This window comes from Hyla sarda, chromosome 9 (assembly GCF_029499605.1).
Source record: "Hyla sarda isolate aHylSar1 chromosome 9, aHylSar1.hap1, whole genome shotgun sequence".
NCBI classification, from domain to species: Eukaryota; Metazoa; Chordata; class Amphibia; order Anura; family Hylidae; genus Hyla; species Hyla sarda.
Genome location: NC_079197.1, coordinates 135,973,074 through 135,994,459, shown reverse-complemented (window position 1 = coordinate 135,994,459; position 21,386 = coordinate 135,973,074). Strand labels below are relative to the sequence as shown.

The following is a 21,386-nucleotide window of genomic DNA, read 5'->3' as shown; positions in this document are numbered from 1 at the left end:
GGGTACAATGCAATGCCAGGTACCAGTGCAGATCACATGAGCTTGTAATAGAGGGGGTGCACAGCAATAGATCAGCACTGACAGTGCAGCCCCCCCATGATATAGACGAGGATATCCATCCAGGCAGGAGGATGTATGTGCACCAGGCCCCAGGGGCAGCAGATCGGGGGTAGGAGGGGGATGAGGCTGCACCCCACTATCTTGCATGAGAAGCCCCCATTGCATCCTGCAGACGTGACAGGGAGAAGAGAAGGAAGGAGAGGGGGGTGAGATGCAGGAGAGCAGGGAGAGGGGGGTGGTTTTGGGTGTAGGGGGGGGCCGGGTGCTCCCCCTCTTTCCCCATCCCCGGCTGCTCCCGCTGAGGGTGCAGGTAAGGGCAGAGTTATAGAGATTTAAAGAGAAATTGCTACAATTGTAACAAACTCACCGCGGTGTTTGAGCAGCAGTCGGCCCGGGGTCTCCAAGTCATCCCAGCACGGGCTCTCAATGCAGGACCCAAGTGGCCTAGACACATAGAGGGCTAGCGCAGCGCCTGAGCGGATGGTGCAGCGGCGGCGGGCATAGCTCGGGCCCCCGGGGAGCCGGGGCCCTCAGATCACGTGCCGCGGGCTGAAAAAAAATGCCACAAATTAATTGCTAATTTTTCGCACAAAAATTCATCGCAGAGGGTTATTTTTTTTTTTTTTTTTTTTTCTTTCCCACTTCCCACTCAGGAGTGTCTCCTCCCTCCTCTCCCCTCCTCCAAAACAATGGAACCCACCCAAATAGGAGGGGCTGAGGGCAACACGGCCCTCACACTGGGCACTGCCTGCTTACATCTGCATGCAAAGCAGCCTACATATATTTTCCCTCCATACAGAGAGGGGTAGACAGGGACCAGAGTCTGAAGGCTGCTGCTCCTCCTGCACTCGCTGCCTAAAGTTTGGGGGTATTGACTGCTGCATGCAACTTGTATAACAAAGCCATGCCCCCTCCCCCCACCTGCTTTCACCCTAGGCTGGGTTCACATCACGTTTTTGCCATACTGTTTTCAATCCGTTTTTCTAAAGAAAACTGTATGGCAAAATTTTTTTTACAGTTATGGGAAAAAGTAAACCGTATGTGTTTTTAAATTGAATACTGTTTTTAAAAGTGCATACAGTTCCGTCCGTTTTTACATTTTTTAAAAACATTTTTTTTTTTTTTTTTGTCAATTTTTAATGGGAGGGGTCTTGGGTGGGGACTTTAGGATGCAAATGCGCATGTGCAAAGTAAAAACCGTACACGATTTCCCATATGGAACTGTATACATGTGCGTTTCCCATTGACGTCCAAAAAAACGTATGCGGATGCAGTACGGTTTTTAAACCCGGAGACAAAAATGTGGTCAACCATGGTTTTGACTCCGGTTTAAAAACCGTACTGCAACCGCATACATTTTTTTTTTTTAGGCTGGGTTCACACCACGTTTTTCAAGTACGTTTCCATAACTGAAAACGTATGGAACCGTATTGAAAAACCGTATACATAGACAAATAATTGAAAACCAGATGCATCCGGTTGCGTACGGTTTGCTTGCAATACAGTTTTCTCCCGTACTCCAAACAGTGGTTGACCAAGGTTTTGTCTCCAGTTTAAAAACCGTACTGCAACCGCATACGTTTTTTTTTAACATGGACGTCAATGGGAAACGCACAAGTATACGGTTCCATACAGGAAACCGTGTACGGTTTTTACTTTGCACATGCGCATTTGCATCCTAAAGTCCCCACCCAAGACCCCTCCCATTAAAAATGGACAACATTTTCAAAAACGTATGTTTGTTTTTAAATAAAAACTAACGGAACTGTACGCACTTTTAAAAACAGTATATGGTTTTAAAACGCATGCGGTTTACTTTTTCCCAAACTGTTCCATCCGTTTTTTGCCATACGGTTTTCTTTAGAAAAACGGATTGAAAACAGTATGGCAAAAACTTAATGTGAACCCAGCCTAAGGCTGGTTCACACTATGTTTTCTCCCATACGGGAGCGCATACAGCAGGGGCCTCGCGCTCCCGTATGCCTTTGTATGCGCTCCCGTATGTCATTCATTTCAATGAGCTGGCCGGAGTGAAACATTCGGTCCGGTCAGCTCATTTTTGCGCCGTTTGCGCTTTTACAACCGGACCTCAAACCATGGTACACCACAGTTTTAGGTCCAGGGAAAAAGCACATTCGGTGCAAAAATGAGCCGACCGAACGTTTCACTCCGGCCGGCTCATTGAAATGAATGACATACGGGAGCGCATACAAAAGCACACGGGAGCGCGAGGTTTGAGCTCTCCCCTGCTGTATGCGCTCCCGTATGGGGAAAACGTGATGGGAACCCAGCCTAACACCATCTTCATGGTCAGGGATCTGGCATTCGTAGATTTAGTTCAGCTTTGACCCAGATACCCCAAACCATGAGTGGAACCAACAAAACTATAGTGAAAAGATTTATGTTTTGGACTCACTCCTGGTTTTGGGTAAAAATACTGACCAAAATACTACATGTGAACCCAAGGGTCCCCGCACTTGTGCATATTAGGCTCGGTTCACACTATATTCCTGCCCCCGTTAATCATATCCGAAAACGGAATGCCGACATGTATGCTGTAGAGAGTAGATGGATAACGCACTCACTATAGGCTCTGTAAAAACTTTCAAGCTTTATTTGGCAAGTAGAAAATTCAACGACACAGGTACACAGGGGGCTTGTAATGGAACAGGTGAGGCGGGGGGGGCGTTCACAGGGGCGGCAACATGTTTCACGCACTACAGTACTTAATCTACGGGCCCAACAAGCGCTGTAGTGCGTGAAACATGTTGCCGCCCCTGTGAACGCCCCCCCCGCCTCACCTGTTCCATCACAAGCCCCCTGTGTACCTGTGTCGTTGAATTTTCTACTTGCCAAATAAAGCTTGAAAGTTTTTACAGAGCCTATAGTGAGTGCGTTATCCATCTACTCTCTAAAGCAGTGGTCTTCAACCTGTGGACCTCCAGATGTTTCAAAACTACAATTTCCAGCCTGCACGGACAGCCGATGGCTGTCCGGGCATGCTGGGAGTTGTAGTTTTGCAACATCTGGAGGTCTGCAGGTTGAAGACCACTGCTCTACAGCATACATTATTGTTAAGATACTTTTCTTCTGGATAAGTGCACCTCCTTAAAGGGGTACTCTGGTGGAAAAAAATACATTTTTTAAATCAACTGGTGCCAGAAAGTTAAACAGATTTGTAAATGACTTCTATTAAAAAATCTTTACCCTTCCAGTACTTTTTAGCTGCTGTATGCTACAGAGGAAATTCTTTTCTTTTTGAATTTATTTTCTGTCTGTCCACAGTGCTCTCTGCTGACACCTGATGCCCGTATCAGGAACTGTCCAGAGCAGAAGAAAATCCCCATTGCATACCTATGCTGCTCTGGACAGTTCCTGACACGGACAGAGGTGTCAGCAGAGAGCATTGTGGACAAGACAAAAAAGACATTAAAAAAGAAAATAATTTCCTCTGTAGCATACAGCTGCTAAAAAGTACTGGAAGGGTAAAGATTTTTTAATAGAAGTAATTACAAATCTGTTTAACTTTCTGGCACCAGTTGTTTAAAAAAAAAAAAAAAAAAAAATTTCACCAGAGTACCCCTTTAACTCTGATTTATTATATACACATGTTTACTTTCTATATGCTACATATATGGAATGACTTTCTCTGTTATTCATATTAGCGGTGCCAGACTCTAGCTTTCTGTGCTTTTGGAATGCCGACATATATTGTTAACGGGAGCAGCGGGTCCAATTTACCTTTTTGACCAAATGGAGTCATCTAATGATGCTATTCGGGATGCATTCGTTATTTAAAGATTTAAAGGGGTACTCCGGCACTTAGACATCTTATCCCCTATCCAAAGGATAGGGGATAAGATGCCTGATCGCGGGGGTCCCGCCGCTGGGGACCCCCGTGATCTTGCATGCCGCACCCCTGTCATGCCCCCTCCCATAGGCTTGCATTGAGGGGGCGGAGCGTGACATCACACGGGGCGGAGCCTTGACGTCACAACGCTCCGGCCATGTGATCGAAAGTAATCAGAGCATGTTCGCTCCTGGGACTGATTTTTAATGGGGTGCGGCGTGCAAGATCACGGGGGTCCCCAGCAGCGGGACCCCCGCAATCAGGCATCTTATCCCCTGTCCTTTGGATAGGGGATAAGATGTCTAAGTGCTGGAGTACCCCTTTAAATAGCCCATACGTCCCGAAAGGAGTCATTAGGTGACTTTGTTCGGCCATAAAAGTGAATAGGGTCCACCGCTCCCATTAACACTATAAGGAAAAGGAAGCATCCTGTTTTTGGCGGGATGCCAAGGGATAAGATTACCGGGGGCAGAAACTTAGTGTGAACCTAGCCTTATGCTTATTTTTGGACTATAATACTGGCCAAAATACTACATGTGAACCCAAGGGTCCACACACATATGTGTATTACAGCCACAAGACCTGATAACCCCAACTGACAGCTGTCAGATCCTGACTTGTGGATGTAATACGACCCTTAGGATGCTTCCACACACTATTTATTTGTTGTACTGTTAGTTCACATGAAAGAGTATCTGTCATAAAGTCTGGCGGTGGGATATTTTTAAAACTGGAATCTGGCATCTCAAGACTTGCACAGAAATGACGTGATCAGGAGATGTATGCCCCAAATTTCCATAGACTTGCGATTTCGGACATATATCTCCTGATTGTGTCATCTTGAGGTAAGTTAGGGCCACAAGATTGCTCTGGAGTTATAAACATATCCTACAGCGAGACATAATGACAGGAACATTTTATTTCACAGCTGTAATTTTACGCTATAAAATAAATGGGATTATCTGGGTTTGCAAATTTTTTGTTATATTGCTTGGCATGGCTAAAAAAAAAAAGTAATACTCACCTACCCCAATCCCCCCACATCTCTGGTTCCCTGCTCTTCACTACTTGTTCCTGCATTTGAGATGAGACGTCTCAGCAGGACCTACCTGCTCAGGCAATTGAGGGCACCGCTATAGGTAGGTTCTGCTGAAACGACATCTCAGAAACTAAAGCAGTGTTTCCCAACCAGGGTGCCTCCAGCTCTTGCAAAACCACAACTCCCAGCATACCTTTTAATTTTGCCGTTTTAGGGTGGAAATAGAAACGCTATTTTGTTGCCCGAAACTCGGCCAATTCTCACATCATCAGACAGACAGCCTGATGTTCCATCCTGGAAGCCTTATTCAAGTCTATGGGACTTCTGGGATGGAACATTAGGCAGTCCGTCTGATGACATGAGTATTTGCGCCAGTCTCAGACAATGAGATAAAGATAGTAACTCTTTAAGCCCACATTGTGTTTTTCTTGGCGTTTTAAAAGTCTATGGGAGAAAAAAAAATGCCAGGGGTCCCTGAAAAAACGCCATAGTCTCAGCGTGCTGCGATTTTGCCCAGCCTCATACAACCTGTGGACAGGACTGTGGCCAATTTCTCTTAATGGTTGCCAATAGCAACCTCCCGTTGCCGGGATCCCTGCAGAGTCCCATTTTACTGACTAAGGGTACGTTCAGACAAGCTGATTTTGCTGCGGATCAGCCGCTGAAGGACCTCTATATGCTGCCTTTACATCTGCCTGCTCTGAGCTGTAATACGCCGCTACGAGCAGACACACTGCGATGTGCGAGTCGCCACGCGCATGCGCAGTATACTTGCACACCGCGGCAGTTCTTGGCCTAGCTCATAGAGCAGGGGGAGCTGCCGCGATGTGTGGGGGGCACACCGAGCATGCACGGCGACTCGCACATCGCTTCAGTGTGTCTGCACGTAGTGGCGTATTCCCGCTTCGAGCAGGCACCTGTAAAAGCACCATACAGAGGTCGTTCAGCGGCGGATCGGCAGCATAACATATGCTGTAAATCCGCTCATCTCACTCTGCTGCTGCAGATTTTGTTGCCCATTGACTTCAATGGGTAGATAAATCTGCTGAAGCAAATTTGCAGCAGATCTGCAGCAGAAAATACGCACGTGTGAACGCACCCTAAGGGTATGTTCACACGCACTGATTCTTTAGCGGGTCTTCCGCTGCGTTTTTGAAAGTGGGCAGGCTCTTCTCGACTTTCCGCAGCAGATTTTCTGCGGCGGAATTTACGCTGCGGAAAATCCGCCACAGTCCCTACTGACTTCAATGTGGCTTGCGGCGGATTTTCCGCAGTGTACATTTTGCTGCGGAAAATCTGCTGCATACATCCGAGAAAAGCCCGCCCACTTTCAAATACGCAGCAGAAAACCCGCTAAAAAATCTGTGTGTGTGAACGTACCCTAAGATTTTCGCAGCATATTTCGCTGCGGATCCGCCGCTGAAGGACCTCCTATATACTAGCTTTACATGTGCAATACGCCGCTACGAGCAGACACACTGCGATGTGCGAGTCGCCGCGCACATGCACATTATACTCGCACGTTGAGGCAGCTCAGCCAACGGCTGTCCGGGCATGCTGGGAGTTGTAGTTTTGCAACAAATGAAGGTACGCATTTTGGAGATCACTGAGTTTAGACTATACAGTGACTTTGGTTGTGCAAATGTAAATTGTGTGTAAGTAACTAAAGGCTGTCAGGCCATGATGGGAGTTGTAGTTCTGCAACATCCAAAGGTCTGCGGTTTGGAGACCACTGGGTTAGGGCTACACAATGACTTTGGTTGTGCAACTATAAAATCGTATGTAACGCCTGTCAGGGCATGATGGGAGTTGTAGTTCTGCAATAACAACAAAGCCATACATTGGGGAACACTATGCAGTGATATCAGTAATAACATTTTTCTATGGAAATGCTCTCATTTTAATCTAAAACTAATCTAAACTGTAATTATAAAAGTAAAAAAAATTTAAAAAAAACTTTATTCAGTGTTTCCTGTGGCACAGTAAAAATGACATGAAAATACTGCGTTGCTATAAGACTCCATGCACGTCCCGCTTACTGCACGAGCCGTACAAGTTATGTACACACAACACCCAGCGATCTCCCAGCACTTCTGCTTCCTCTCCCAGCCTATTTACGCTTCCAGCTTCATCCCCATACAGGCATTGAACAAGCCGCCTATACCCGGGGTCCTAGCTGGAGCCATTATAAACTGGTTCTGCCAGAGAGACAACAACCCACAGTGATTGGCTCGGGCTCAGGAGAAGTGGGCGGGGCTTTGTGGGCCGTCCGGATAACCGATTGGGCGTGTTGAAAGTGATTGACCGCCGTGCGAAATAATTAATCAAGGGGGCGTGGCCTGGGGGTTTGTTTGTGCGCGGCCATTGGTTGGATTTGAATGGCACAGCGTCCTCTGGGTGACAGGGAGGGGACGGGCGCATCCCGGGGGCGATAGACGGGATATAAAAGTGCGAGCGCCGCTATGTGTGTGCCCGGGACGACCCCGGGGCTGAGCGCTCTCGCTTTACGGTCAGAGCCTGCTGGCCACTATACACTGATATGAGCATTGTCTCCTCCCAACCTGTGGTTCTCCAGCTGTTGCAAAACTACAACTCTACTGAGCATGATGGGAGTTGTAGTTTTGCAACAGCTGGAGAACCACAGGTTGGGGAAAATCGCTCTGAGGGATGTTAAAGGCGATCTCCAGCGAAAATTAACTTATCCCCTATCCAGGGCCAGATATAGGGTGCATTCACACCACGTTTTTGCAATACAGTCCCCGTATCAGGTTTTTGAAGAAAAACGGATTCCTCAAAACCTGACTAAACTGTAACAAAACGTGTGTACAGATTTTTAACCCATATACAATTGAAAAATGATGTCTGGTTGCATCTGTTTTTTAAGAAAAAAAACTTATAAGTTTTTAACTTTTCCCTCCATTTTTTTTTATAAAGTTTCACTTGTTTGATTGAAATTCCAAGAAAAAAAAAACTGTGCAAAGTCAAAAACCGCATGGTGAAAACCGGATTGAACCGTACGCACATACAGTTCTGTACAGTTCCCATTGACTCCCATGTTTAAAAAAACGTATACGGTTTAATACATTTTTTTCACCAGGACCAAAAAACGTGGTAGACTACGGTTACGGGGAAAAAAACAGACAAAACTGTATAAGACGCAAAACGGACTAAACCGGATGATGCGTTTGACATACGGTTTACAATGTTAAGTCAATGCAGACGGTTTTCTGAACAGTGCCGTACGGTTTTTAACTTGAAACCCTATACGGGAACTGTATAACAAAAATGTGGTGTGTATGCACCCTAAGGCTGGGTTCACTCCACATTTTTGCAATACAGTTTCCCGTATCAGGTTTTTGAAGGAAAAACGGATTCCTCAAAACCGGACTAAACTGTAACAAAATGTGTGTACAAATTTTAACCCGTATACGGTTTGAAAAAATGATGTCCGGTTCCATCCGTTTTTTAAGAAAAAAACGTATACATTTTTAACTTTTCCCTCCATTTTTTTTATAAAGTTGCACTTGTTGCTGCGAACATTCATCACTTATCAAAGAAGCGGTGGTCACAAAGGAGATTCTAACCCCCCCCCCCCCACCTAGTCACATGATGGTGGTGGTCCCAGCAGTCAGATCCCCAGCAATCATACATTTATCTACTACCCTGTGGATCACTCTCACATTATTCTCCTTTCCGCTCACTGTCACTCTTATGTGTCTTAACTCTGTCCTAACCAAGCCTGATTCCTAACATATTCGCAGTGACACTTCGGTTGGTGACTTATGATCCCAGTACGTTTTGTAACATCATCCCTTCTTTGCTCCCTGGTGCGGCTGTCATCTAACCTCACACCATGCAGTGACCTTGCCTTCATCCTTTTAGCCCTGTTGACACCAATAAGACTGTCCATGTGAGGTGTATGTTTCAGCAAATATTATACCTCAATGAGATGTAAAGAATGAACACAAGGGGTCCCTTGGATTTCACACCTCAGGTTAGTCTCTGATTATGGCATTGAGGGTCCACTACTTATATGTACCCCAAAAGGCCTCATAACACTACATTATCAAAAAGTTATAGGTTCCCCGATACAGAAAGGCAAAAAAAAAAAAAAGCAAAATCCTTTAGTTCCTGAAAGGCGAAAAAATCCTGCTCCATGACTGTTCTAACTAAACTAGTTGAAGAAGATGGTGCACATTTACATAAAAGAGCGGAGTGGAAACTAGGAAGCAGCATAGCATTATCTGGAGAAAGTTTGGGAAAAATTTGAAGATGGAGTTTCATCCACTAATGGAAGTTAATAGCAGAGTAAAAGCACTAGGTGGATGGTCTAACAGGATCTGCAATTGCGACAATCGAAATCTTTAGGCATCTATGAGTATTTACATGTTCACTGTCCAATCACACATTATCAAAGCATATTAAGTCAATTCGGTACAACCAAAATGTGCATTTATCACTACTTGTCATATATGTTTCATGGCCATATGTTTACAAGTGAAAAAGCATTTTCACTTAAAGGGGTACTCCGCTCCTAGACATCATATCCCCTATCCAAAGGATAGGGGATAAGATGTCTGATTGTGGGGGCCCCGCCACTGGGGACCACCGCAATCTCCGTGCTGCATCCGGAGTTCGTTTAGAACATTGGGTTCAGAGCCGGAGGGTCATGATGTCACGGCCGCGCCCAGATTGTGACGTCACGGCCCTGCTCCCTCAATGCAAGTCTATGGGAGGGGGCATGAAGGCCGTCACGCTCCCTCCCATAGTCTTGCATTGAGGGGGCTTGGCCGTGAAGTCACGAGCCTCCGCCCTGCATCGCCAGTCATCCGGCAAGGAGTGAATTTCGCTCCGTGCACCGGATGTCTGGGGTGCCGCAGCTGAGATCGCGGGGGTCCCCAGCGGCAGGACCCTGTGATCAGACATCTTATCCCCTATCCTTTGGACAGGGGATAAGATGTCTAGGGGCGGAGTACCCCATTAATCCTTTAGCGACTAAAACATTAGTTAATTTACACCATTCACCATGTGGGATCAATAATATATTTTAATCATTCCGAAAATTCCACATGTGGCGGTTCCAAATACGTAATTTTTTTTTTCCAATATGGGAAAAGCAGGGGTTTATTTATATTTTTAAAAATATTTTTATTTCTTTTCTAACACTTTTTTTTAGTCCCCCCCCTTGTATGAGCAATCATTCAATTCCACGTGCATAATAATGCAGTACATATTGTGACACTGTGGCAAGGGAAGAGTGTATTTCCCTACCTAACCTTGGAGAAACCTCCACCTTTGGCCAAATTAATGAGGTAGCAGAAAGGGTAAGTGTGTTTAAAAGGAAGTCAGACAGAATAGTTGGGGCTCTCCCTAGAAGACAGCAAGGTGGCTGTAGGGGGGAGGTAGGGGTCCTGGTGAGTAACACACAGCCCGAGCTGTGAGTGGCCCCAAGAGTGATGTGGACAGTGAGTAGAAGGTTGCAGGAGGCATAAGTTTAACTGTCCGGGGAAAAACCCTCCAGTTGATAGTCAGAGCATGCTGGATTGTTTAGTTAGTGACTAGATGGTCTAGGGTTTTGCTTGTTCCTGTCTTATGTTTTTATTTCTCCTGCAACCTGTCTAATAAAGCTGGCGATGGGCCGGACTTGCATAAAGTACTGTTGCTTGCCTGCTGATTGAAGTGGAAACGTGTCCTGTGGCGGTATCAAGGACGATCCCAGAGCTATCCCCAGGGAGAAATCCTTACAATTGGTGGAGGACGCAGGCAGCAGGTTGCTAAGAGCAACCAATGGTTGAGTTGCAGTAAAGTTGTTGCTATGAGCAACCCACCCTGCATGTTGCAAGTCGGACAAGCTCAGATGTGGAGTACAAAAGCAGGACTGAGCCTGTGGTGAAAGCGTAACAGCAGTAAGCGCAACAGCAGTAAGCCATGTTGTTTGTTTTGCAAAAATGGGTCTACGTTGAAATGCTGTTGCTAGGAGCAACCGATGTGGACAGCAACCAGTTGTCGCCAAGATGGATGCTATGGTGAGCACCTTGATGAAATTGGCTGCAGTTCAACAAGAAGACATCTTCGCACCTAATTATCCTCTTTTCAGGAGGCCAGAAAAGATAGATGAGAGGATCGGTGAGTTGATGGTGGGTGGTATCCCGCTGTACGTGGAACTGGACTGTCACTAGGCTGTATCCAGAGTCATGCCGGACATAATACCATTTGTGAAGACCCGACCAGAGCCTGGTAAAACTGTTCTAATTGACTTTGAAACCTGTTTTGGGACAGTGAGCCATGTTATGGAGGTGTGTGCCGACCTTGAGATAGAGATTATAAAGGCAGAGACTTCCCATATTTTTGGCAGTTGTGGGATGAGGAGAGTGTGCTAGAGAAACCGCACACAAAGATTCCTGAGCCAATGATGACTGGTGTATCACTACTTGACCGTGTGAACTGTCCTGTAAATTTTTAACCTATGCAGTGTGATAACGTTTTTGTGTGCCTACGTATTCTGAAGTAATGTGTACTGCTGCCAACTCTGACAGGACAAAAGAAAACCTGTGTGAGCTGGTAGTAGGTGGTAAAAAGATGATTGCTTTGCTAGAGCCTAGGGGTATAATATGTCTGGTGAAGCCGGACCCTGTCATAGTGTCTATACATGTATGGAGATAGAGAAAAAACAACCGCATACGGTGCCTCGTGTATTACCCTTGGTAGGCTAGCAGAACTAACAGCAATATGCTGTCTTCAGGGACCAGTACCGTCCCTTCAGATCTGTGCTCACCTTAGAAAAGAATAAAAAGAGCGTATCGCCCCACTAAAGGGGTACACTGATGTGGATAGCTGCTGCCGGGATCAGGTCACCGGACCACGTATGTAGACGAAGTCCTGGGTAAGTGCAGGAGAAGAAGAACAAAAGGACCTCTGGAATCCTGGCGCTGCCGATCAACACATCTAGACGGTGTATTTTAAAGGAAATCCTGGGCAGGATTACATTTATTAAAATAAAAAATGTAGCATACAGCATACAAGTAGATTAAGTAGAAGGGGTTTCCCTTTGAAACGCGTAATCTACTTGTATGCTGTATGCTACATTTTTTATTTTAATAAATGTCATCCTGCCCAGCATTTCTTTAAAATACACCATCTAGATGTGTTGATCGGCAGCGCCAGGATTCCAGAGGTCCTTTTGTTCTTCTTCTCCTATAGTGTCTATACAGGCAGTTATTTGGGGTTGTAAAACTGTTAATGTCTGTTTTTCTACCCCCTATGGTACTGTGAGTCACAAGGTTGCAATAGAGCCCTCCTTTGGAGCATGATGTAGTACTGGGGATGGATTTTCCATTCTTTCAGCAGTTATGGGAAGACTGTCAGGTGACAAGAGCAGGAACACCTGTTGGCCCACAACATCTGATAGGGAATATCAGCAGTCACTAGATATATGTCAGGTAGGGGTCTGCCAGACTGTTAGGGGAGCTGAAGAACAGACCGTTAGTCAAGTCCAAGAGGATCCAGAGACTCAAGTGACAAGTGTGCCTCTGTCTGATACAGAATCTTCAGCAAAACCAGAAACGGATCAGGTACAGGAACATGGGTTCCATCCGCCAGCTGAAGATGAGCCTAAGGTGAGGCTAGAATTGTTCGGTCATCTGGAAGAGGTGACCGGAAAAGAAGCTACAGAGATGTTTGTGGATAATGCAGAAGTACCGAAGAGAAAACATGTGGAGCTGGGTGCTGTGCTTACTGTCATAGACAGAGTCCGGAGTTAAGGAGATGTGATGTCTGGACCAGAGATGGATCGTGACCAGGAAGGTCGAACCACTGGACCAGATGTTGTTGTTGCAGAGCCAGGAGCTCTTGACGTTTCTGTTAGTGAGCAGAGAGACGGTGGTGAAGTGAAAGAGAAGTCTGCCGGGGAGAGCAGAGAAACAGTCCAGAGAGACTGTCCGGGGACTACCCTGAGGCCCAAGGGGCCAAGATCCTTGCAAAGGGGACAACAACCCCTAAAGGAGGAGAAGAGTTGGAACGAGCTGGCTTGAAAGAGCAGGAAGCAAAGCTTCAGCTGCAGAAAAATGAGTTTGCGGCTCTGCAGGATGAACTGTCCCGCTCCCAGGATCTTGTGGCCAGCAAGGAGAGAGAATTGGAGAGTCTGGCCAAGCAGGTCCCATTCAAGGATGAAGAAGTGAATGTCCTGTGTGAGGCATATGTGGCTCTACAAAGTGATCACAAGGCTTGGTTGGTAGCCATGGAATAGATGGAGAAGGAGAAAGTAGTAATGGCTCATAAGATGCAGAGCCTTGAGGCGCAGAACAAAACGCACCTTAAGTCTCACGCAGCTACCTTGGATTCACTGGGAATGCAGCTCTCTGTACAAGAGGCTCAGCTAGAAGTCTGTGAGCAGAAAGTGTCCAAGATGGCGCAGCTGAATAAAGACAATGAGCAGATGAGAGAACAACTGCTCAAAAACTTGACAGAATTGCTGGAAAGTGAAAAGGTGAACTCTGCTAAGCTCAAGAGTGAGCAGCAGAAACATTTAAAGGTACTGGAGACTGAGATGCTTTCTCTGAAAATGGCAGAGTCTGAGCAATGGACTCCAGAAACTGTAGAGTCTGAAGACCATGAGAGGAAGCCATATGAGAAGTTCTCTGAAGCTGAGACTGAGGTAAAACCCTGTGAAAGGTCCTCTGAAGCTGCAGAGATATGGACATTGTATGGTGAAAATGCTGAGGCAGAGAAGTTCTCTGAGGCAGAAGCTAAACCAGAGATAACTATAGAAGTATTGCAAATGGGTGATACAGGCTTGGTTGGCCACCAGCAAAGTTTGGGCGATGGCCGTACCGGTGACAGAAGACAAAGGCCTGGAACATCTGCCTTGTCCGCACCTAGTGTCCAGAGCACTGCACAGACCAAAGTGAAGAACCTGGCGTTGGAAAGGTGTGACATGAATAGAGCCGTTTACAAGGAATTTGTCAAAGGTGACCAAAAGTCTTGTGTTTAGTGGCTGATGAAAGTGCAAATGAAAGAAGGGTGCGCCATTGAAGTGGTGAATACAAAATCTGCTGAAAAAGTAAGCCAAGTGCCTCAAAACCTGTTGGATGAAGTTGTTCATGGAAAAGGAAAGGCAGTTGGACTATGCCTTTTGAATACAAGTTCTCCTTCCCGGTGGTCTGAGCAGAGGGGGGATATGTGACACTGTGGCAAGGGAAGGGTGTATTTCCCTAGCTAACCCTGGATAAATCTCCACCTGTGGCCTAATTAATGAGGGAGGTAGCAGAAAGGGTAAGTGTCTTTAAAAGGAAGTCAGACAGAATAGTTGGGGCTCTCCCTAGAAGACAGCAAGTTGGCTGTAGGGAGAGGTAGGTGTACTGGTGAGGAACACACAGCCCGAGCTGTGAGTGGCCTCAAGAGTGATGTGGACAGTGAGTAGAAGGTTGCTGGAGGCATAAGTTTAACTGTCCGGGAAAAGCCCTCCAGTCAGGGCACTCTGGATTGTTTAGTTAGTGACTAGACGGTCTAGGGTTTTGTTTGTTCCTGACTTATGTTTTTATTTATCCTGCAACCTGTCTAATAAAGCTGGCGAGGGGCCGAACTTGCATAAAGTACTGCTGTTTGCCTACAGATTGAAGTGGAAACGTGTCCTGTGGCGGTGTCAAGGACGATCCCAGAGCTATCCCCAGGGAGAAATCCTTACTATATGTACTGTATTGATCCATTACATCTGTGCTCTATTGGTAGAGCTTAGCTATGGCTTTAAATAGCAGAGTCCCGGTAGCCACATATGCCTAGCAAAAGCCTTGGCTGCCATGACAATGCATCTGCTCCCAGTGATCACGTCGTGGGGAGCAGATTCAACCAACTGCACCATCATTGACGGATAGAATTGCCATTTAAATGCCACTGTCAGTTTGGACAGTGTCATTTAAATGGTTAATTGCCGGCAGCGGAGATAGCCACTGGTTATAGAGCAGGAATGAGACTGGAGCCTGCTCCATTCACCTTGAAAGTTTCCATGACATTTGTATACACCATGGGTCGTTAAAGGGTAGCTCCCACCATCCAATTATTATTTCTTTGCTAGCCTGTTACCCCCCCCCCCCCCCCGCTACGGCACTAGCCCGTTCTCTCCTCCCCCCTCCCCGCCCCGCATCCCCCGTTCCCTCATTACACTTGCAGTTACTGCAGAGTCCCGCACCGGGCGTGCAGGGACAGTGGCGGCAACGAGGCGGTGGCGATGTGCGGGAGTAGTGGCCTCCCAGCCAGTGGCCAGGGAGCCAATGCGCTCGCTCCCGCCTGTCTGATTGACAGGCAGGGAGCGAGTGCAGCCTAACTGAAAAAGGACTGATTGCCACTCCAAAATCAGTCCTTTTTCAGTAGCCGGTTTTTAAATGTAAATTAAACCTTTTTAATGAAAAAATAATAATAAAAGTATATTAGAGATATGTTGTAGTACATAAGTACTACAACTTATCAAAAAATAAAGTTGGTGACAGTGCCCATTTAAGGGTTCGCCCCATACACATCAGAGAAAAGTCACACAAACTTCTCAATTTTGGCAGAACTGGCCCAATATATTGAGGGCATGGAGGCTTCCTGTCTCTCCTCTGACAGATGAAGGCAGGAAAAAGAAAACTGTTAAAGCCCTTTTACACAGGCTGATTATTGGCTTGAAGGTTGAATGAAGGTTAAAGGGGTTATCCAGGGAAAAAACTTTTTTTATATATCAACTGGCTCCAGAAAGTTAAACAGATTTGTAAATTACTTCTATTAAAAAATCTTAATCCTTTCAGTACTTATGAGCTTCTGAAGTTAAGGTTGTTCTTTTCTTTCTAAGTGCTCTCTGATGACACATGTCTCGGGAACAGCCCAGTTTAGAAGATGTTTGCTATGGGGATTTGCTTCTAAACTGGGCGGTTCCCGAGACACGTCATCAGAGACCACTTAGACAGAAAAGAACAATCTTTACTTCAGAAGCTCGTAAGTACTGAAAGGATTAAGATTTTTTTTTATAGAAGTCATTTACAAATCTGTTTAATTTTCTGGAGCCAGTTGATATATAAAAAAAAGGTTTTTCCTGGATAACCCCTTTAATTCCAATTATCTGAATCCCATTAATTCCAAGAATTAACTTTTCATGCAGGCCTAAAAATCATCATCAAATACCTTGGGCGCCCTTTGTCTCCCTTCTTAATAGCTCTAGTGGGATTCTGCTATCTTGGTCTTTCTATAGTTCTTCTTCTTTCTCTGTCTCCTCATACTGATATGTCATGGTTTCTGATGTTCTCTTGATGTCTATTCTCACCTTCTCATTCCTTCTGCTATAGTGAAGGTAGGGTTATCTTTCAGCGATGTATGCGCCAAACTGTATTTTTGGGGGGTATTACTTTTACTTACTATAATAAAAATATGTTTACATAAAAAAAAAATCATCATCAATCGGCCCACATAGAGGGAATATGTAGCTGACAAGTATGAAAGTGAAGTGCCGAAGGAACAACCCAGGCATCCTTTGTGCAGTCCTGCTTGCACCATTATTGAGCATGGAAAAGGCTACTTACGGTGGCGCAAAAAACTATTTAGGGTACGTTCACACATACGCAGATTTGATGCGCAGGATTTGATGCGCAGGATTTTGTGCTGCAGATTTCAATGTAAACTAAATGACTGAGCACAGCTTCTAATCTGCAGTTACAAATCCTGCGCATCAAATCTGTGCAGGATCCTGAATGAGTGAACGTACCGTTAGTCATCCACCAATTGTGCAAGTTCTTCCACTTAAAAAGATGAGAGGCCTGTAATTTTCATCATAGGTATACCTCAACTATGAGAGACATAATGAGGAAAAAAATCCATAAAATCACATTGTCTGATTTTAAAATAATTTATTTGCAAATTATGGTGGAAATTAAGTATTTGGTCACCTACAAACAAGCAGGATTTCTGGCTCTCACACACCTGTAACTTCTTTAAGAGTCTCCTCTGTCCTCCACTCGTTACCTGTATTAATGGCACCTGAATGAACTTGTTATCAGTATAAAAGACACCTGTCCACAACGACAAAAGAGCTGTCGAAGGACACCAGAAACAGAATTGTAGACCTGCACCAGGCCGGGAAGACTGAATCTGCAATAGACAAGCAGCTTGGTGTGAAGAAATCAACAGTGGGAGCAATTATTAGTAAATGGAAGACATACAAGACCACTGATAATCTCCCTCAACCTGGGGCTCCACGCAAAATCTCACCCTGTGGTTTCAAAATGATCACAAGAACGGTGAGCAGAAATCTCAGAACCAAAGGGGGGGGGGGGGGATCTAGTGAATGATCTGCAGAGATCTGGGACCAAAGTAACAAAGGCTACCATCAGTAGCTTACTACGCCGCCAGGGACTCAAATCATGCAGTGCCAGTACATGTCCGGGCCCCTCTGAAGTTTGCTAGAGAGCATTTGGATGATCCAGAAGAGGATTGGGAGAATGTCATGGTCAGATAAAACTTGTCGTGTTTGGAGGAGAAAGAATGCTGAGTGGCATCAAAGGGCATTGAACTGAAGATGAAACGTGGCTGGGTCTTCCAGCATGACAATGATCCCAAACACACTGCCCGGGCAACGAAGGGGTGGCTTCGTAAGAAGCATTTCAATGTCCTGGAGTGGCCTAGCCAGTCTCCAGATTTCGACCCCATAGAAAACCTTTGGAGGGAGTTGAAAGTCCGTGTTGCCCAACGACAGCCCCAAAACATCACTGCTCTAGAGGAGATCTGCATGGAGGAAAGGGCCAAAATACCAGCAACAGTGTGTGAAAACCTTGTTACTGCCAACAAAGGGTATAAACTAAAGTACTGAGATGAACTTTTGTTATTGACCAAATACTTATTTTCCACCATAATTTGCAAATACGTTCTTTAAAAATCAGACGTGATTTTATGGATTTTTTTTCTCATTCTTCTCTCATAGTTGAGGTCTACCTATGATGAAAATTACAGGCCTCTCTCATCTTTTTAAATGGGAGAACTTGCACAATTCGTGGCTGACCAAATACTTTTTTGCCCCACTGTATATGAGTGCTGATCTGCTAGATCATTGCTTGTTTCTGTTACATGTTGGCCCTTCATTTTAACATCTTATCCCCTCTTTTTATTCTGGAGGTAACCTACCACCAGATGTGGTTTATTATATGAACAAGCATCCGTCCAACAGCTATTGTTGGTGTATGTGCACCCAAATTCCTTCATGGCGACTCTTTTTTCATGTTAGCACACCCATAATCAGCTGATCACTGCGGGGGAAATGTTATAATACATTGACAAGCTGTATCCACTCAAGTTAGAGTCACTTTTTGCATCACCTCTGGCTGATAGGGAGGGGTCCCTAGCAGATAAAGCACTCTATGACATCCATATACCCTAATAGGACATATGGTCAGGGGTCGTAATAAGGCAACAAAAAGAAACATAGCATTTGCAACATATTCATTTACAATACAAAAAAGTCCCTGAGAAAGAAAATCTTAGTGGTCTAATAATGGTTTGAGGCTCAGTGGGAAGCAAATAAAGCTATTCAAGAAAGACAAGATTTTACATACTAAGGGATGAGTACAATGAGCGGAGAGTCCATTCTTAGGTCTCTATGCATTCCAGGACAATGACAATTGATTGGGGATTATCTTGAAAGAAACCAGGGAAAAAGGTAATTTTTCTTTTAACCCCTGCAGAGATGTAAGTGTGAGTGACTTGTTTGTTTTTTGATCCAGTTTTATCTCTTAAAAGCCTCAATCGATACTTTTATTCACTGTAGCTGTCCATAGACTTGAGACGATTGTCACCTGTAGTGTTTGCTTCAGCAGGTGCAAATGACTGCTTAAAAATGATCAGACAGGTTGCAAGCCAGCCTGTGTATCCTTCTTTTACCTGCTGGCAGACATAGTAGACTTTAGATTGATGCTATATATGGCCAAATGATACCTGGAATTTTACAAGTAACAGCTTATGTGTTATTGGAAATATATTTGAGTTTTTTTGTTATTATTGAGCAGGGGTGGCCAAACTTGCTCAACATAACAGCCACATGTGATAGACTTCAGATGTTAGAGAGCCACAAGACCTGCCTATATACAAAAATTAAGAAACATCTGTAGGTAGTAGTATTTATTCATAGCAATTAATAATATAAATGTTATTAATTTTTTATTAATCAATTAATAGTTTTAATAATCAGAAAGGAAAAATAAACATACCAGCTAGGTATGGCCGGGGGTCCACAATGCCCCAGGGCCGCCACACCTCTCTTGAACAACTTTACAGCAACAACTTTGCGAGCGACTTACAGCTCCTCCGCACATGCGCCTTCTCCGAACATTACAGCGCTCCCGTTGCTGGGTGCGTGGGCAGCCGCTGGGGGCATGGCCTGCCAGCAATGTGAGTGATCACAGAAGCAGAATGAGGGGGTGTGGCCTGCCGCTGGGGGGTATGGCCTGGCAGGCAATGTGAGCGATCACAGAAGCAGAGATTTACCTGCTTGCTCCCTCCGCTCATCTGCCTCCGCCTGTGGCCTTGGGGAGCGCTCCAGAACGATGCTGAGTCCCGTTGCTAGAGGCAGGGAGTGAGAAAGCTCTCTGCCTCTATTGTTCAGTGTACGTGCGCAGCATACACGCCTCTCCGACTGTTCCTGGCTGTTGATAAAAGTGTTTTTTATCATCCTATAAGCACCAATTATGATTACAAAGGTAGAGCTGCATTGCTGTGATACACAACTATTACACACTGTACATAACTCTGAGGACGTCACTCGTCATTGCGCAGCGCATAGAGTTACACAGGACGCCACAGGAGCCAGAAGTAGCGCAGACCCCGGGAACAGGTAATTATAAAACCGGGGATGGGGGAGGCAATGGGGCAGCGGCGGTCTCTGGCCGGGGCGGTGCGGGCGGCATTATAGGCAAGGTAATTGCCGATACCGATAACGTCCAAAATCGTGAATATCGGCCGATAATATCGGCCAAACCGATAATCGGTCGATCCCCATTAATGACTACTCCTATAGTGGAGTGGGGAGTCCAGTTTGTATGTTCCGTGTCCCAGTGTGAACAGTGTCCTATAATTATATACTGTTTGGTTGATCTGATCTTTGTCCTTTGTACTTGTACCTGCTTGTTATAGTTCTTAGTATCTTACCTGTTCAGTTTGGTGTTTTGGCTCTCAGTTCTGTTTATCTCCTTCATCTCCAGGATTCTGCTGTATACTCTTATCATGCCTAGTCTTGTTCATTTTATCATGTCTGCCGTTTATCTGATATCTGGTTTATGAACTGTTTGTTAATTCACTATATTCTGCCTTGTTAGTATGTTTGTTCTGTCTGGTATATCTGGTTGTCTAGTTGTTTTCCGTTTCTGGCCTGTGACCGACTATGTATATATTTGTTTTTACGCCACTGCACTTTAGCGCAGGAAGGGACCGCACCAGTTGTCGATCCATCGTTTAGGATGGATGGGCAAGTAGGCTGGGAGAGATGTTTTAGGGTCAGTTTAGGGCTCACTCTCCCTGTCCCCTGGTCGGTCCTTGACAGCAGGGTTATGAAACTACATAAAGCAAACCTACTAAAGTGGGAATAACCATGTGACATATCCAATGTAGTGTCTTGTGCTACATTAAACTCTCCACCCAAGACCAACACACCTTTCATAAAATCAAGGGGGTCCAGAGCAGCTGACAAAGGTGCCAACTGATGGTAGTTAGGGAGGTAAAGGGACTCGAACGTGAGATGATACGGCGCTTTAGAAGCAAGACACTCTCCTCCGCATCACTGTGAGTCTCCAGATTTTTCTAGGGTACATCATGGGAGGTCAAGATGTTGGTGCCCCATGATATAGGGTTCAGAATGAAGCTCTGACATGCAAATGGAAACCAAGCATTAGTCAGATAAAAGCAATGAAAGGCATTAAAATGAGTCTCCTGAATGAAGGCAACCTGCAGAAGGATAGAGGCCCAGATTTATCAAACTGTGTGAAAGAAAAAGTGGAGGGATTTAGCTAACAAGCTCTGCTAAAGTGAAAGTTGAGCTGTGATCGGTTGCTGTGGAAAATGAATCCACTATTTCTCTCACACAGTGGGCCAGAGCATTTACCAAAATAGTGGAACCCTTTAACTTTGAGGGAACCCACATGACAGGAATGCTGTACCTGGGTTGCCGTGTGGAGTGGAGAAGGGTTAAGGATGCACTAAAGGAGCAAGGGCTGTGAAAGGAACAGGGGAGGGGAAAATGGGGAGAGGACAAGAAAGAAAAAGGGAAGAACACAAGACTGCGAGAAGAAAAAGAAAAAGGGAACCAACTAAGAAAGGGAGAACAAACCTTTACTGAAGCAAGGAGGAAGAAGAGATATAAGAGCAGAAGAAAATAAAGAACACCTGGAGAGGTCTCTGTAGAAACCACTTCAGAAGAGGAGGAGGTCAGCTGCA

General features: G+C 45.3%; 1 protein-coding gene across 8 annotated transcripts in view; it reads right to left on the bottom strand.

Annotated features, from left to right (window-relative positions):
- BICRA (BRD4 interacting chromatin remodeling complex associated protein) overlaps positions 1 to 21,386 on the bottom strand; it is a 122,962-nt gene that overhangs the window by 88,463 nt on the left and 13,113 nt on the right. For 4 of the 8 annotated variants that reach the window (XM_056539928.1, XM_056539931.1, XM_056539930.1 and 1 more), the window contains one exon: positions 428 to 609. The exons of 2 other annotated variants lie outside the window; for them this stretch is intronic. The gene's annotated coding sequence lies outside the window, so the exon portion shown is untranslated. Of the gene's footprint in view, positions 1 to 427; positions 610 to 4,934; positions 4,956 to 19,445; positions 19,604 to 21,386 lie in introns of those variants that run through there. 2 more of the 8 variants (XM_056539927.1, XM_056539929.1) reach the window with 2 other exon arrangements.